The 17,123-nt window shown below is 47.9% G+C and overlaps 1 protein-coding gene across 5 annotated transcripts in view; it reads left to right on the forward strand.

Moving 5' to 3' along the window:
* The first annotated feature begins 277 nt into the window (after nucleotides 1–277).
* PIK3CB (phosphatidylinositol-4,5-bisphosphate 3-kinase catalytic subunit beta) overlaps nucleotides 278–17,123 on the forward strand; it is a 142,505-nt gene continuing 125,659 nt past the window's right edge. For 3 of the 5 annotated variants that reach the window (XM_044289237.1, XM_044289241.1, XM_044289242.1), the window contains exons 1-2: nucleotides 287–353; nucleotides 1,463–1,523. The gene's annotated coding sequence lies outside the window, so the exon portion shown is untranslated. Of the gene's footprint in view, nucleotides 354–1,462; nucleotides 1,524–3,156; nucleotides 3,290–17,123 lie in introns of those variants that run through there. The other 2 variants (XM_044289238.1, XM_044289239.1) reach the window with 2 other exon arrangements.

The raw sequence follows: 17,123 nt of genomic DNA on the forward strand, positions 1-17,123 counted from the left end.
TTTTAGGAAAAAAGAGGGACTTGGGTCCAAAATAGGGACTGTCCCTTTAAAGGGGGACACTTGTGAGGTCTGCAGAAGCCCCTGCACTGGTATCAGCTGGACCCCTCAGGAGGCCGCTGGGCTGGGGACCGTACATGGTTCCGGCTCTAGCGCGGCCGGTGAGGGCAGCAGGAAGGGGAACAATGGTGACCAGGAAGGAGCTGACGAGACCGGAGCGAAGAAGCAAGACGAGAGAGGAGGGGAGAGGCGGGAGCGCGCCTGCGTGAGGAGGGGAGGAGCGGGAGCGCGCCTGCTGAGGAGAGTGCGGGCGGGGACGCGCACAGGCACTTGAGCTCCGGTCTCCGCAGCTGCCGGTAGGTACACAGCCGGGGTCGCCGTGGTGTGGGGCTCGCGGGCTCTCTCTATGTTCATGGCTGGTTGTTTTCTCGCCCGAGTGTGAACTTTCAGTCTGGAAGTGTCAGGTGACATATAACGCGTGTGTTTCACGCCCGGCTGTGATTGTATGTAAAGTACAGACCTGTGCCTGACTGCTGGGACTTGTGGTGCACGGTGCTTGTCTATAGATGTGCCTCCACATGTCCTGTGCGGATCCGCATTCCTGCTGTCTTCTGCTGATGGGAAGGGGAACCATCACTCCCAACATCGTGCATGTTGATGATAGGAGGAGTAGGCTTCAGCCAGAGAATTGATCAGATTGTTACCCCCATCAGTGGTAACTCACCTCAGACAGGTGATGTGTGTCCGTCATGTTACCGGCGTAAACGGATCAAGAAAAGAATCCGCTTCACGCCCCCGGTGTAGTCCGCGCTGGAGGTAGACCGCCGCCTCCTGCGGCCCACCATGCAGGGTATGGGCTACAGCTTTACGTCTGACCTATGACCTGTAACGGTCGGGCTCTGTTCACATGGGTTTAGCTACATCTGGAATAGGCGCCCAGTACCGCACATGGGGTCTTGTGCCGCCAGCTTGTGCCCATCCCGTGGCCTTTCATCCCTCTTTATTAGATCTGCAGCCCCTTCCTATGGGGAAGCATGCGGTAGCGGTCAGTAATGGGGCATGTCCTATCACAACAACTTATCCTTTACCCACAGGATAGGGGACCTGGGGGCCCCCACGGTAACAGAAACCAGGGCCGGTGTCCCCCTGTTTGAATGGAGTGGTGGACGCACATGCTCACTGGAGATAGCCGCAGGCATGTACTGTATCGGTCCCATAGAGCTGAATGGAGGGGCGGTCCCGCCTGCATGTCCGTCGCTTCTTTCATGGCGAGCTTGTGATGTTCCTGGGTGCGATTTGCCACTGTGACCATGGACGTCTAATGCTGAAATTCTGGATTTTTGCATCTGTTTTTGGCTGCCTGTATAGCCCTAGAAGAGTTGTCCCTACAATCCTGAATGTCAGATTTAGTTGCGGAGGATGGGGGTTATCAGGTTTTTAATGCCATCTTTCTGCACCTTTGCAGCCTTTGGTGTATCGTTTGCATTGAGCTTGAAAGCCTATGTGTGATATAGAATACATGACAGGTAAGTGTTTTTTTTTCCTATTAAAGGGGTTGTCCGAGTTATGAAAAAAAATATAGCACTGTAAATCTGATGGGCGGCAGTATATAACCGAGCTAAGCAAGTTTTAGGTAAAAGAATTCTATTTCCTCATTTCCCTGGTTCTCTTCTGGCCCTTTGTTTACCTGCAATAACAACAATCTCTGAGGTTTTCATCATGAATATTTGTGCCCCTCCCCCTGCTCTGCCCTGAGTGACATCTGACTGCTGGGATACTCAGCAGCATGTTGTATGTGTAGGACTACAAGTCCCAGCTGTACAATGACACTGCTGATACATGCAGGATCTTCCCCCTACCTGTTCTTGTGCAATGCTCTGCAGAACTCCTGTGCCCAGCATTTGTCTCCTTACTGCCTGCAGCTACTCAGTAAAGCCTGCAGCCCTGAGTCTGTGCAGCTAAAGGGGTTAAGGTTTTTCCTCAAGAATCCAGGGAGAGAGCAATGAGCAGCAGCTGAGAAAGGAGCAACTGGAGATAAAGTAAGTGAATTGTAAAGTCCTTACATTTGCCTAGTTAGAAACATACAAAGAACAAAAACATAATTCGGACACCCCTTTAATGTTTTTGTTAGGCCGAGTTCACACTTCAGTTATTTGGTCAGCGATTTCCATCAGTTAAAGTTCATTCACACGTCCGTATGTGTTTTGCAGATCCGCAAAACACGGACACCGGCAATGTGTGTTCCACATTTTGCGGACTGCACATCGCCGGCACTCTCATAGGAAATTCCTTTTATTGTCCGTAATCGCGGACAAGAATAGGACATGTTCTATTTTTTTTTTTTTGCAGAATGGAAGTGCGGATCCGCAAATGCGGATGCGGACAGCACAATCCAGCAACATTGAAAATGACTGGGTCCGCACCTGTTCCACAAAATTGCGGAACGGATGCGGACGTGTGAATACACCCTTATTGTGATCCCGAACCAGGTGAGGGTCACAAACACAGAACAGGTGCAGATCTTTCCGTTAGGGCTCATGCACACAAACGTATTTTCTCTCTGTGTCCGTTCAAATTATTTTATTTTTTTTGTGGACCATGTGCGGAACCATTTATTTCAATGGGTCCACAAAAAAAACGGAAGTTGCTCCTTGTGCATTCTGATTCCGTATGTCCGTTCCGCAAAAGAATTGAACGTGTCCTATTATTGTCCGCATTACGGACAAGGATAGTACTGTTCCATTGGGGGCCTGCTGTTCTGTTCCGCAAAATATGGAATGCTCGCGAACGTCATCCGTATAAATATTTGCCCGAAACATAACTAGGAATTTTAACTTTTTTATTCTTTATTTGGAATCTTAATATTTTTTTTAACAATTTGACATGAGGGCAGTTTAAGGGCTTTATTATTTTAGGGGATAATAATCTTTGTCACTTTGGGCAGCATAGATTTTCGGGGAGGTGCAGAGGCGGCGGTGCTGCTCCCCACCCAGACAGAGAATAGTGGGCAGTCATTGTGCCGTGCCTACTGCAGTCCTGGCAGGGTTGTCACACAGGATAAGGTGGCGTTACCAAGTGCTTCTCCTCCGCTCGCTCCTGCACTTCCTCTTCACACTTCTTCTTTTCAGTGAACATACGTCTTGGGTAATTAGAGGAGTGAGATCGCTGAAGAAAGAGGAGCAGGAACGAGCAGTCACCCCCTCCATCCCCCACCAGGAGCTGCATTACTGTAGCCTAGGAGCAGACCACCACAGGGCTATGCTCACTTTGGACAATTGAATTCTACATGGAGGTAATTGAGGGGATTCCCACAGTCAAGCCCAGCATCAGTTAACCACAGCAAAGAGCTGACGCTCTAGACTAGAGTGCTGTCGGCATTGCCTCGCTACACAGATACCAGTAGTGGGACCATTCATGATCAGTTCAAGGAGGGGGCCATCCTCTTCACCAGGTTAATACCAGTAGATGTAGTCATGATTTGGATGTGGCTCCAGGGTGACCTATGTGGTAGTTGGAACCAGGGGATGGGTGTTCAATGTGCTTTTTGTAGTAATCACAAAAATAAAAAAACCTAGACATTGCATATATAGATAAACTTGGGTTATTGGCAATGCAGGGCATCCCCACAATATGATACTATGGATCTCCGACTGGATCAACCAAGCATGCCCTCTGGCAAGGTGGACGTGCACAGATTCAAATAATGCCTTCTTTAAAGGGTTTATCCAAGACCTGGTAATGCCCCTCACACAGATAGTACTTACCTGGCGTTGCTTCTGATGCTGACATGGCTGCCACTGTTGTGGTAGCGCGGAGACACCAGATGCGTTGTCACTTTATGGTTACTTTATTATGACGTGGAGCAGAGAGGCAGGATGGTAATGTGAGTGAACCTGCTAATGATAATGTGTATCAGTATTCCTGCCTCATCAGGACCCAGGACTCGCCCGCTGGGCACCCCCCTGGCCTGATTCCCAGTTCCTTTGCCTCGACTGTATGCGGGACACCTTATGTGCGCTCTCCCAACGTGTGTCACCTAAACAGGCTTCATCAGGGGACATAGAGCTGTCTGCGCATGCGCAGAGGATCTGCTGTTGCTTCTTAAGCTGATGTCAGCGTACAGCCAGAAGTGGGAGGCGGTGGCTTCGGATGGAGGAGTCAAGTAGACCCTCCAGCAGCTCTGCTCAACTCTTCCGTCCAAAGCTGCCACAAGCGGTATGCCTAGTTTGGTAGGGTTGATACTGCTGACAGGTGCTCTTTAAAGGTGAAATTGTAAACAATGGACTTTTCCTTGTTATTTATACATTAGAGAATCGTCCAGCTACTTATTGGCTCTTTTGCTCAGTCTGCTGCTTAGCGACTGAGGAAAAGTAGGATGTAGTATGACAAATCTTTGTGCCTATAATCTGAATTGGCACCGAGACTGCTAGTCCCATCATTCCAGTAGTGTCCAGCAGTATTGTGCCGATTGGCCCTGCCAATGCGATCACTACTCCGGTCAGGTAATCAGTGCAGAAAGACAGGTGTGTGTGAACTAATCCATTGGCTTTATTGGGTCAGTGTGCTGTCCCTGGGCACATGGGTGGTCACATTTCTTGACTGACTTTTTAGCAAATGGCCAGTGAATCTCAGTTTGGTCTCAGAGGACAGATGGTAAAATACAGTCTGATGTGTTGGACATTTCCAGTTGGCATGGTTTTATTTCAGAAATGGTACTAAATTTGTATAAAAAATATAACAACTTGTTTTGGTAATCCTCTCCATATGTAGTGTATGCGTTATGTGGAGTAAGGAACCCCCGGAGAACTCCTCACCAGGATTCAACAAGTTCTATAAAAAGTGAATAATGCGATTTATTATTGGTGTTCATAAAAATATATAAAAAAAAGTTTATTCTATTGTCTGTGTGAATATGAATGTCCGTAAAGTATCCTTTCTGTAGGGTAGGAACCTTCTCAGGCTCCATGTATGTCTTCCATCTTCTTCAGCAAACAACCCCCAACAGATGTGAGAGTGAGAAGACGACCCCTTGTCTGTCCCTGTCAATCATTTATACCATAGATACAGGCGTGTCTTTCTAATGTATGGGCTTATACATTGTCATATATGGTAGACTTCAAATATAGGTCTTGATGTTCCCATACAGACCTCCCATTGCCAAGTGTATCACTATAGATCAGGGGTGCACAACCTTTTCTGGTTGGGGGCCACATTATCAGACTAAAGTAATCCCAAGGGCCGAAAATAAAAGTTAAAGGGGTATTACCAACTGAAATACTGTATTTATGGCGTATTGTACGTACTGTATATACTATAAATGTCTGGTTACACCTACAGGATTCCCATTTAATGGGAGAATACATGAAAAATGCGTGTGAGCAGCCACAAGACATAGACATACATGTCTGTCACCAGATGGTTGGGGGCCGCATAGAATATCAAGGGCCGCATGTGGCCCCCGGGCCGCAGGTTGTGCACCCCTGCTCTAGATGGTGTCAGTGTGTAGTGTAAGACATCCTTTATATTAAATACCAATTAATATTATATCACATATTATTTAACAGAAATCCAATACTAGCAGTGGGTATAGGACAGCACCAAATCACTGTGAAGACAGTGAATGCACATACGCCAAAGGGGCATGGCCCTTACTCCCAGGAGCAGATTTGGCATGTTTGGGGGGGCCCCTGTTGCACCACCCCATTGTCAGCATAGCAGTGCAGCCTGGGCACTTCTCCTATGGCTGGTAAGGGCTTCCCTGGCCCAGACCTTTTTATTCATTGTTTGAACCAGCCTCCGAAAGCCAGCAGGGGGCCCTCTGAATCTCTGGGGCCCCAGCATTTGCTTGGTTTGCCCAGTGGTAAGGACCGCCCCTGCTTACTCCCACCAGTCAGTCCATGAAGCAGCAGAGACCACCTCATCCATCCTCCATTACTAGACCTCCGTCTGTGGCAGAACAGTCACTGGGGTCCATTGGGCGCTGATGTTTTGTTTAGTTTTCGGACCCATTACTGCGCCGGATGTGAACCCAGTGTTCATTAATCCAACTACAGACAGAACCTGCTGCATGCTCATCCCCTACAATGGCCGACCCCTGAGCTTGAGAGACCCCCCGTCAATTTAAAAGGGCTTGATTGACACGCTGCATTATTCTGTATGTGATGGATGATGGAGGCTGTTGTCCCTTCTGCTTCTTGGATATTAACCCTGGACATGCGTGTACCACTATCATGTATCTGTGATCATTTCTATCTTCTTGGGTTTGTGATCAGAAAGATCAGCATTTTAATCAAGTACCGCCGTTCTGCCATCCAAAGTCACCAGCCTTTTCCCCATAAAATATTTTCATGGAACTTATTTAATGGGGAACACAAGTATTTCCTAAAATACAGACCGTACCCCGTCAGGAGCCCTGATGCCTTCCATCCTGTCTTTCAGGCTTGTTTGCTGGTATTACTGTTGGATGATAGGCCTGCCACAACGTCAGCTTTGTATTTGATATTATGGGTCGCTATAACTGGTGCACGCTGCGCCTGCTTCTTCTAAGCGTGGTCGTCAAGTCCGTGCCAGGCAGATTAATGGCTGCTTATCTTGTGTGAGTGGCTTGTTTGCCTCCTAGATGGCGGACGGGTTCTGTGTACAGCGCCAACTGCAGGTGCCAGTTATCAGGTGGGTAGCAGCAGGTATGGCTGGCATGTGGCACTGATGTCTTGTATTGAACAGATGTATGACATGGGCTTGCAGCACGAGGTGCCCATACACCCCACCAGCTGGGTGCTGATGCCCATGATATTATTAGGGTGATTGATGTTGGATACTGCATACTTTGGATAGGTGCCAGATTATCCGATATTCAGAATTATGGATAATTAAGACAGTAGAAATGTATGTGGAATAGAAAAGCCTAATACTGAACTTTTATTAATGACAGTATTTAGAAGGGGCTCCTAATTGGGCCCCCGACCTTACTTATCCACTATCAGCAGGTACATGCACCGTCCGTATCAATAAAGTTGGATGGAAGTGGCCAAATACGTGCTATAAAGTTGGGAATGGGATGCTAGGATATCTTTTATGACAAACAATATAAAACTTGTCAGAGTTCTGTCAGTGAAAACGACAGAAGATTTTCCATCCTTGTTGAATCTGGTTGGTCTCACACTGCATTCAGTTTGTTAGTTTTTCCATCCGTGTTGCCTCAGTCTGTCTTCAGTTTTTTGTATAGCTGAAAAAAACCTGAAGAATACTCTCCCAGTCTCCTAGAAACCATCAAAAAAGAGACCACACACAGATAACGTCCGTGTTCTGTCAGTTTTTTATCACTGACCCATTGACTTGGAAAAACAGATGAAGATGGCACATGCTGCGGTTTATCCTCCAGGGAGCGGTGGGGGTTGAGGTGACGGAGGATTACAGTCACCAATTCATGAAACGCCCTGTAAATGTTGGTTTAGGACGTGCGCCAGCTCTTATAGTGTATTTTTGGTTGCTTTGATGCTGCTCTACATAGAGGACAGTACCACCGATTGCTTTAGATTAAAATTGTGGTGCATTTTAGGCCACAACCGTTTTCGGTATGTCGCACCCAATTTCCTCTGAGCAACTCCCCTTTTCTAACGAGGAACAAAAAGTGCCTAAAACACATTCTAAGGGCTCATGCACACAAATGTATTTTCTTCCTGTGTCCGTTCCATTAATTTTTTTTTGTGGATAGAGCCATTCATTTCAATGGGTCCACAAAAAAATATAAAGTCGGAAGTTACTCCATGTGCATTCCGTTTCCGTATGTCCATATTTTTGTTCCGGATTTTTTTTTACATGTCCTGTTATTGTCTGCATTACAGACAAGGATAGGACTGTTCTATAAGGGGCCAGCTGTTCTGTTCTGCAAAATACGGAAGGCACACGGGCGTCATCCGTATTTTTTGCGGACTGCAAAATGCATACGGTCGTGTGCATGAGGCCTAAATCTGGCACCAGGCATGAACGCCAGTATTTTGGCACAAATTGGCACATTAAGCTTAGTAAATCTACCTCTGGTTGTCAGCGGACTGAAAAATCTATCTGTTAAGCCCCATTCACACTTTACAGGGTAAGGGCTCATGCACACGGCCATCGTGCTGCCGTTCTGTGCATTGGGGACCGCAATGCATGGGCAACATCCGTGCGGCGGCCAGGACGGATCGAGACCCATTCAACTTTAATGGGTCTGTGATCTGTCCGCACTGCAAAAAAGTTGTGCATACACTACTTTTTTGCGGTGTGGAGGCACGGACAGAAAACCCATGGAAGCACTCCGTAGTGCTTCTGATCCGTGCCTCCGTTCCGCACTGGACCGCATCTCCCGGATTGCGGACCTATTCCGCATACGTGATGCACACGGCCGGTGCCCGTGTATTGCGGACCTGCCGTATGCGGGCTGCAATACGGCCGGGCAACGTTCGTGTGCATGAGCTCTAACCCGGATATTTTCAGGCGTTTTTTTTTTTTTTTTTTTTACCCGTGAGTGCAAACATCTGCGGTATCTGTCCTGGACTTTATCCAGACCTGAGTGTTCTGTACAATCACAGTGGGCCCCATGCCTCGGCACCCAGAACATTTCCTTTGTAGGGAGAACGTGTCCGACATGGAGCACCTCAGGGCTGATATTCCAGAGTTTACGTGTGAAAACCGCTTCCTAAGCCCCTTCGGGTAAACTCCAGAAAATATCTGGGTGTATTAAAACGGCCGTGTCCATTTTGTGCACCACAAACAGTGGATCTTCAAAAGAGAGGCACTGGCCGTGTACACCCCACATCACAAGGAGGACCGTTTGACTTCAGTAGGTCTGCGATCCGAATTCTGCAGCCAAATATAGGACATGTCCTATCTTCCATGTGCTTCTGAGTCTGTGCGGCCACGCTGCAAAAGAAAAGGCCTATCCTATCTTTGGCTGCAACGTAGTTCACGGACCCATTAGAATCAATAAGTCTGTATCTCGAGGCGGGGTGCACACGGCCAGTGTCTGTGTTTTTCGGATTCGCTGTTTGTGATCGGGCACGGCTGTGTGAATGCACCCTTAGGGTACTTTCACACTAGCGGTTTTCTTTTTCGGTATTGAGTTCCGTCACAGGGGCTCTATACCGGGGGAAAAAACTGATCAGTTTTATCCCCATGCATTCTGAATGGAGGGCAATCCGTTCAGGATGCATCAGTTCAATACCTCTTACGGTATTTGGCCGGAGAAAATACCGCAGCATGATGCAGTATTTTCTCAGTCCAAAATTCTGGAACACTTGCCGGAACGCCGGATCCAGCATTAAAATTGCCCCATTGACATAAAAATGTGAAAATAATAATAAATACCGGATCCATTTTTCTGGATGACACCGGAGAGACAAATCCAGTATTTCAATGCATTTGTCAGACGGATCTGGATCGGTTTGCATACGGATTTCCGGATCGGGCGACGGAACTGCTTGACGGTTCCTCACAATGCAAGTGTGAAAGTCCCCTTACCGTGTCAATGTGAATGAGGCTCTAGTGATGATTCCTGTACTGGTAACCAATGCTTATTGTAAATGTGATGGCCGGCAGTGGCGTGCATAAGAAAAAAAAGGTGGAAACTGGATCCTAAAAATGCAGATTCTGAAGTTCATGTGCTCAGTAACCCAGAGCGTGCACTCCACATCACATAGCAGATCCTGTACTCCCAGCAAAATGCCTCTCCGCGCACATTCCAGAGGAGCAGAAAGCGTGTGTGAACAAGTCCTAACCAAGTGAGCTGCTTCCTAAACATTACATTATTTTAATCAGAATCGTGGATAAAATCAGTGTTTTCACCAGCTGCAAAACCCAAGCCACGAATTCACCATATGCCAAATATATTAGGATCTTGTGTTGATGGTCCAGGCGAGTACATTCTGACCCTCATACGTGGTACAGGTTTCCTCTGAAGCATCTAAGGGTATCTACCTTCTCTAAGGCCCCTTTCACACGGGGGAGTATTCCGCGCGGATGCGATGCGTGAGGTGAACGCATTGCACCCGCACTGAATCCGGACCCATTAATTTCTATGGGGCTATTCACATGAGTAGTGATTTTTACGCATCACTTATGCGTTGCGTGAAAATCGTAGCATGCTCTATATTGTAAGTTTTTCATGTAACGCAGGCCCCTATAGAAACGAATGGGGTTGCGTGAAAATCGCAAGAAAGTGCGGATGCGGTGCGATTTTCACGCACGGTTGCTAGGAGACGATCGGGATGGAGACCCGATCATTATTATTTTCTCTTATGACATGGTTATAAGGGAAAATAATAGCATTCTGAATACAGAATGCATAGTAAAATAGCGCTGGAGGCGAGTTAAAAAAAATAAAAAAATAATAATTTTTTTAACTCCCCTTAATCCTTTTGCTCGCGCAGCCCGGCATCTCTTCTGTGCTGTGTGCAGGAACAGGACCTGTGGTCACTTTCACGCCGTGCGAAGAACAGCAAAGAGGAGGAGATCTCGTCCATCGGCAGCAGTGATAGCTGCATGCCAGTCTGACTTTACAGATATCACTGATTTCGCCCGTGGCAGTACAGAGGGTGAAATCTGCAACGTTTGCGTGCCAAAAACTGCAGCAAAGTTTTTGCACAGTTTGGTGTGGATTCTGACGCTACGGCTAATCTGTAGGCCTGAGAAATATCTGCGGTGGACTCTCCATGCATGCCTGCACACGATGCAGATTACATGCTTTATTTATATTTTTTTCCCAATGTGGATTCTCGTGCAGAAAACGCACAGCCTAAGGGGCAGGCGCATGGGGATCGCAGACCCATTCACTTGAATGGGTCCGCAATCCTTCCGTTCTGCAAAAAAGATAGAGCAAGTTCTATCTTTTTGCAGTGCGGAAGCACGGAACGGAACCCCAGAAAGCACCCCGTAGTGCTTCCATGGTGTTACGTTCTTCGGTTCCGCATCTCCGGATTTGCGGACCCATTGAAATAAATGTCCACGGAACGGTGCCCGTGTATTGCGGATCCGCAAATGTGGGCCGCGATATGGCAACGGGCAGCCCACGTTCGTGTAAACGAGCCCAAACACAGTAGCAGTGAAGTGGATGGGATTAGATGTGCGGTAATTGACCTGCCGTGTGGATTTTGAAATCTGCAGCATGTCAGTTGTTTGTGCCATTTAAAAAAAAATAATAATTTGTGCTGATTTCACCCTCGGCAATGCAATGGTGAGATTTGTGGCAAAACCGCACCAAAAGCTAAAAAGTAACACTTGCTTTTTTTTGGTGCAGAAATGCACAGAAATCCTCATTTTAAAAAAAAAACAGTTTTATTTTATTTTTTTAAACTGGCATCCATGTACAGGTAGCTTTAGGCTGGTTTCACACGGGCGTTGTGGGAAAAGATGCAGGTGCGTTGCGGGAACATGCGCGATTTTTCTGCGCAAATGCAAAACATTGCAATGCGTTTTGCACGCGCGTGAGAAAAATCTGCATGTTTGGTACCCAAACCCAAACTTCTTCACAGAAGTTAGGGTTTGGGTTAGGTGTTGTGTAGATTGCTATTATTTTCCCTTATAACCATGGGAAAATAATACATTCTTAATACAGAATGCATAGTACAATAGGGCTGGAGGGGTAAAAAATAAATAAAAATTATAATAATTTAACTCGCCTTAATCCACTTGCTCGTGCAGCCGGCATCTCTTCTGTCTTCTTTGCTGTGCACAGGAAAAGGACCTGTGGTGACGTCACTGCGCTCATCACATGGTCCGTGATGGACCATGTGATGAGCGCAGTGATGTCAACAAAGGTCCTATTCCTCAAAGGTGAAGACAGAAGAGAAGCCGGGCTGCGCGAACAAGTGGATTAAGGTGAGTTAAATATTTTTTTTTAAACCCATCCAGCGCTATTGTACTATGCATTCTGTATTCAGAATGCTATTATTTTCCCATAACCATGTTATAAGGGAAAATAATAATGATCGGGTCCCCATCCCGATCGTCTCCTAGCAACAGTGTGTGAAAATCACACCGCATCCGCACTTGCTTGTGGATGCTTGCAATTTTCACACAGCCCTATTCACGCCAATGGGGCCTGCGTTGCGTGAAAAAAAAACGTGTGAAAGAGGCCTTAGTGTACACGCACATGGCAGTGTAGTTAAGGATTTTGCCGTGGATTTACATTGCAGAGGGTGAAATCCATAGAAACAATTTGCTTGCTGCAGGTCAGCTCCTTTATATAGCTGGTGCTGTGATACGCAGTGTTGCGCTCCTTTGGGGTACTGCTTGAATTCTGCAGCAGCAAAGCCTGCATTTTTTGTGCAGAACTCGGTGTAGCCACTGTGGTTTATCGCAGCATAAGTTGAGAATTGTAAAACCTCATCCATTTTGCTGTGCATCAGGCCTCCTGCACACGACAGACCTTGCGGATTTACCACTGCAGATTTTCCTGTGAATTGTGAGAAAAATAAGTAAAAATGGTTTTGAAATTCACAGTTGCTGCTTTTGCTGCAAATTCGCAGGTAAACCTCAAATATATATTGCATGCATGTTTTGTCTTCCCCAATATCGCCCCATGGTGCCAGACGGAGGCTAACAATCCCCTCTACCCTGGACAGAGTATTTAAAGGGAACCTGTCACGTTGAACATGGTGTCTGAGCTGTAGGCCGCAGGTTATAGAGCAGGAGGAGCTGAGCAGATTGATGTATAGTTTTATGGGAAAAGATTCAGTATAACTTTTAATTTACACATTTTTAATTTCTGTTCATTCTGAGCTTTGACGTCCAGGAGGCGGCCCTATCAGTGATTGACAGCTATCTCTGTATTAGGGTTGGACTGATTATCGGAGTTACTGATATTATCGGCTGATATTCATGATTTTTAAAGTTATCGGCATCCAACCTTGCCGATAATGCGTCAAGCACGCTATGACAGAACATGAGCGCGCTGCGGTCAGCGTGCCATGTTCCCTCAGCAGCACGGGGGAGAAGGAGTCACTCTCTCCCTCCCCCTGTACCGCGCTGCCAATGAGGAGAGCGGGGCGGCGCACTGATAAATAACGTCTAATAGAAATACAGGAGGCGGTGCCCAGCCTATATGACAGGAAGCTGCGATCAGCGGCCGTTAACCCCTCAGGTGCCGCACAGTCACTGATAGGACCGCCTCCTGGACTTTAAAGCCCAGAATGAGCAGGAATTTAAATGAATTTTCCTACAAAACTATATATCGATCTGCTCAGCTTCTCCTGCTCTATAACCTGCTGCCGGCAGCTTACCTTGTACTTTCATGGTGACAGGATCCCTTTAAATACAGGGCAACACACTGACTCTTCGCCTTGCACGTAGGAAGGCCATGCTATGACTCTGGCTTCCTAATTTTCTATGACCATATGGATGTGTTGCGTTCAGCTCTGCACTACTGCCGCATGCCTGCTCTCAGTATATCTGATTTGTTTTAACCCCTTGCTGAGCACAGAGTGTGTGATTTGCCCTGAATTTGGCTTTATCAACCTGTACACAGCCTGTGTAACTGAAGCTTCCTGAATGGTGCAATGCCTTCCAGTATCTCTGGCAGGAAGAGGGTAAAGGCATTTGGCAAACACTGCTGATGACAACACGGCAGACATGGTGGGGGATTTTTTGAGTGTCAGCCTCCCGCCTGCAGTTTATTGGCAGCTGGATTGTTGTTTTACCTGGAGCTTCCCCCAGCAGAATGATGTTATCTGGGAATTCCTCACATTCCAGATTCCTCTGCCAGGTCCTGTGTCAAGAAAGAGTCTCCCCCACCCAGTGCCCAGATCACGGGTTTGGGGGGTACTGTCTCTCCTATCGCTAGGTCCAAGTCCTGTCTCAGGGCACATTGACTTATAGCAGGGATGCCCAACCTGCGGCCCTCCAGCTGTTGCAAAACTACAATTCGCAGCATGCCTGCACAGCCTACAGCTATTAGGACATGCTGGGAGTTGTAGTTTTGCAACAGCTGGAGGGCCGCAGGTTGGGCTTCCATGACTTGTAGGATAGCTGCCTTATATCTGGTGGCGTCAGAGGCAGAACTTATTAAGAGGATCTGACCGAGAAATGTACATTTTCTGTCTGGTAATGTTACGGTAGCTGTGTGCCTTGCAGTGCCGACATATTCCGCAGCGTTGTGCCGCTCTGTGGATGATCGATTAACGGTCTGTGTAGATTAAGGCCCTGTTTACACGCTCTGCAGACAAAACTCTACCCACCACGATTTTGAAGGCAAGACCTTGGCTTTACCTGCAAAATCGTGCAGGCAGTGGTGGCCACGGTGGGATGATTATCGCGTGCATACAGCCACAGGAACGTGTAAATGCAGATTATCGCCGATCGATGATATAGCGGGTCAGTCAGAGCTTTTACACTGGGAGGGCTGTATTGTGGTTCACAGTACATCCCTGCTCACATGAGGCGATGCGCTGCGGACAGTCAATTTTACTGTGGCATAAAAGATGCAATCAGCTGGCAAACAATGGCGGCCTTGACGTAGCATTCAAACCGCTGTGACCGCTAAGGCCTGTGATTGACCACAGCAGTCATGGGACCAAGCTGATTCCTGGTCCTGCGGGGACCTGAAGAGGCTGGGGACAGAGCAGCAGCAGGACCATGGACAGATGAGTGGGTTTTTTATGTTCAGGAGTACAAGTGAGGACCCCAGGGGTTGTTGGCTCTAAGGCTGGAGAACCCCTTTAATACATATTGAAAACTATTTGCATAAAAACCAGGAAAAATTCCTAGAAGTCCACACAGAAGAAGGGACACCTAGGCAAAACCTGTTAGTAGCATACGTTGACTAGGCCAAGCAAATAGAAATGGGGTACAAGAGGCAAGCAGGTAAGTAATGCTAATTGGGGTATATAGTAATTGATTAGCAATCCACACAGAAATATACATACAAAGTACCCCACCGCTCCAGTCCTAATGTAGAGAAGAATAGCGGAATCGCATTGTATACCCATACAGGGGTCCCGCCACTCCAACGCTATGATGCAGGTGTGATCTGACTATGTGACATGGACTTTGTTTCTGGTTTGCACAGTTCTCTGAATTCACCCTGAAATGTATACTGTGTATGTTTCCAGGGCGATGACTGTGTATACGTGAAAATACACCGCCTGCCCTGGTCTCATGTACAAAACATTACATTCATGAAATGTGGAAAGTGTATCACTGCAGTTATAACAGCGATACATATGACTGGATGTAGCGACGTGGAGACACGTATCACTGGATGTAACCACACAGACGGGTGTGACTGGATGTAACCATGTAACCACACAGACGGGCGTGACTGGATGTAACCACACGGAGACGGGGGGGGGGGGGTGACTGGATGTAACCACACGGAGACGGGGGGACGGGGGGTGACTGGATGTAACCACATGGAGACGGGGGGGGGGGTGACTGGATGTAACCACACGGAGACGGGGGGGGGGGTGACTGGATGTAACCACACGGAGATGGGGGGGGGCGGCGGTATGACTGGATGTAACCACAAGGAGACGGGGTGGGGGGTGACTGGACGTAGCCACGTGAAGACGGGGGGGGGGGGCGGGGGATCGGTGACTGGATGTAACCACACGGAGCCGGGGGGGGGGGGGGGGTGACTGGATGTAACCACACGGAGACGGGGGGGGGGGGGGGGTGACTGGATGTAACCACGTGAAGACGGGGTGGGGGGTGACTGGACGTAGCCACGTGAAGACGGGGGGGGGGGCGGGGGATCGGTGACTGGATGTAACCACACGGAGCCGGGGGGGGGGGGGGGGGGTGACTGGATGTAACCACACGGAGACGGGGGGGGGGGGGGGTGACTGGATGTAACCACGTGAAGACGGGGGGGGGGTGACTGGACGTAGCCACGTGAAGACGGGGGGGGGGGTGACTGGACGTAGCCACGTGAAGACGGGGGTGTGTGTGACTGGACGTAGCCACGTGAAGACGGGGGGGGGTGTGACTGGACGTAGCCATGTGGAGACAGGGGGGGGGGGGTCACTGGACGTAGCCATGTGGAGACAGGGGGGGGGGGTCACTGGACGTAGCCACGGGGGGGGTTCGGGGGGACTGGACGTAACCGTGGTAACCAGAAGGAAAACTTAGTGTTCAAAGTGATTGCTGGAAACATATCAACTACAAAAGAGAATTGCAGTCCTATAAAGCGGTACTCCAGTCTTGGCCGTTGATGTCGTAAGAATATAGCATAAATGTCTTTAGGTGCGCACCCCATCGCCGGGATCCTCATCTGTTGGGAGATCTCGCTGCTGTACCCCTTTAATGTTGCTAGTTTGGGTTGGTTCACAATAGTGGTGTTTTTTTTAGCAGTTTACATTGTTCATTTTATGATTTGTACTTGGATTGGTGTCGTCACTAATGATTATGATTTTCTCATAGTCCTTACATTATGATAGACAGCAGTGGTGAATGTGCGGTGCAGGTGTAACTACAGCTGCCAGCAGTCCGCGGGATGTACGTGATGTTACAGTACTTTGGTTTAGTCAGAGGACAGCATGGGCCTACCATGAAAGCTGAACCATTTCTAGTGCACACGTGCATCGTTCTGCTCTTCTTATTCTTCCTTCATGTGTATGCCGCCTCTGTCTTTAATCTCTATCTATGAATGTCATTTTGGGGTATGGTTTTAAGTAGGCCTCCTTCACACTACAGTGAATCACAGACGTCCTGTCCGTCTTCTCCATGAACAGCACACGTACCCATTGACGTTTGTGTTTGTTCACACATCAGTGATGGTCTACTGACCATGGATCATTGTGAAAATCACAGACACATGCAGTACTTTGGTCTGTGATGCTGACCAAACATGGCCATTGAAGACTATGGGTCCATGAAAAACCACTGACACAACACGAATGGCATCCATGTTCAGTCAGTGTTTCACGGACCATTGTAAGGAGACGCTTTGGAAATTAGTTCGTAGTTGGCAAAATGAGCACAGAATCGGTGCTGAAAAAATGCTTAGATCTCTGAACATGACATGCATTGGCCCATCTGGCGGTAAGTCTCCACCAATTGATGATAAGCCATTTTAGTAGTGCCACTATCTGAAGGAGACCTGTTTGTAGGTTTTTCCACCAGAAGACCTGTCCACGTGTCCTTCAGAATAGAGT

The sequence above is a fragment of the Bufo gargarizans genome, chromosome 4 (assembly GCF_014858855.1).
Source record: "Bufo gargarizans isolate SCDJY-AF-19 chromosome 4, ASM1485885v1, whole genome shotgun sequence".
NCBI lineage: Eukaryota > Metazoa > Chordata > Amphibia > Anura > Bufonidae > Bufo > Bufo gargarizans.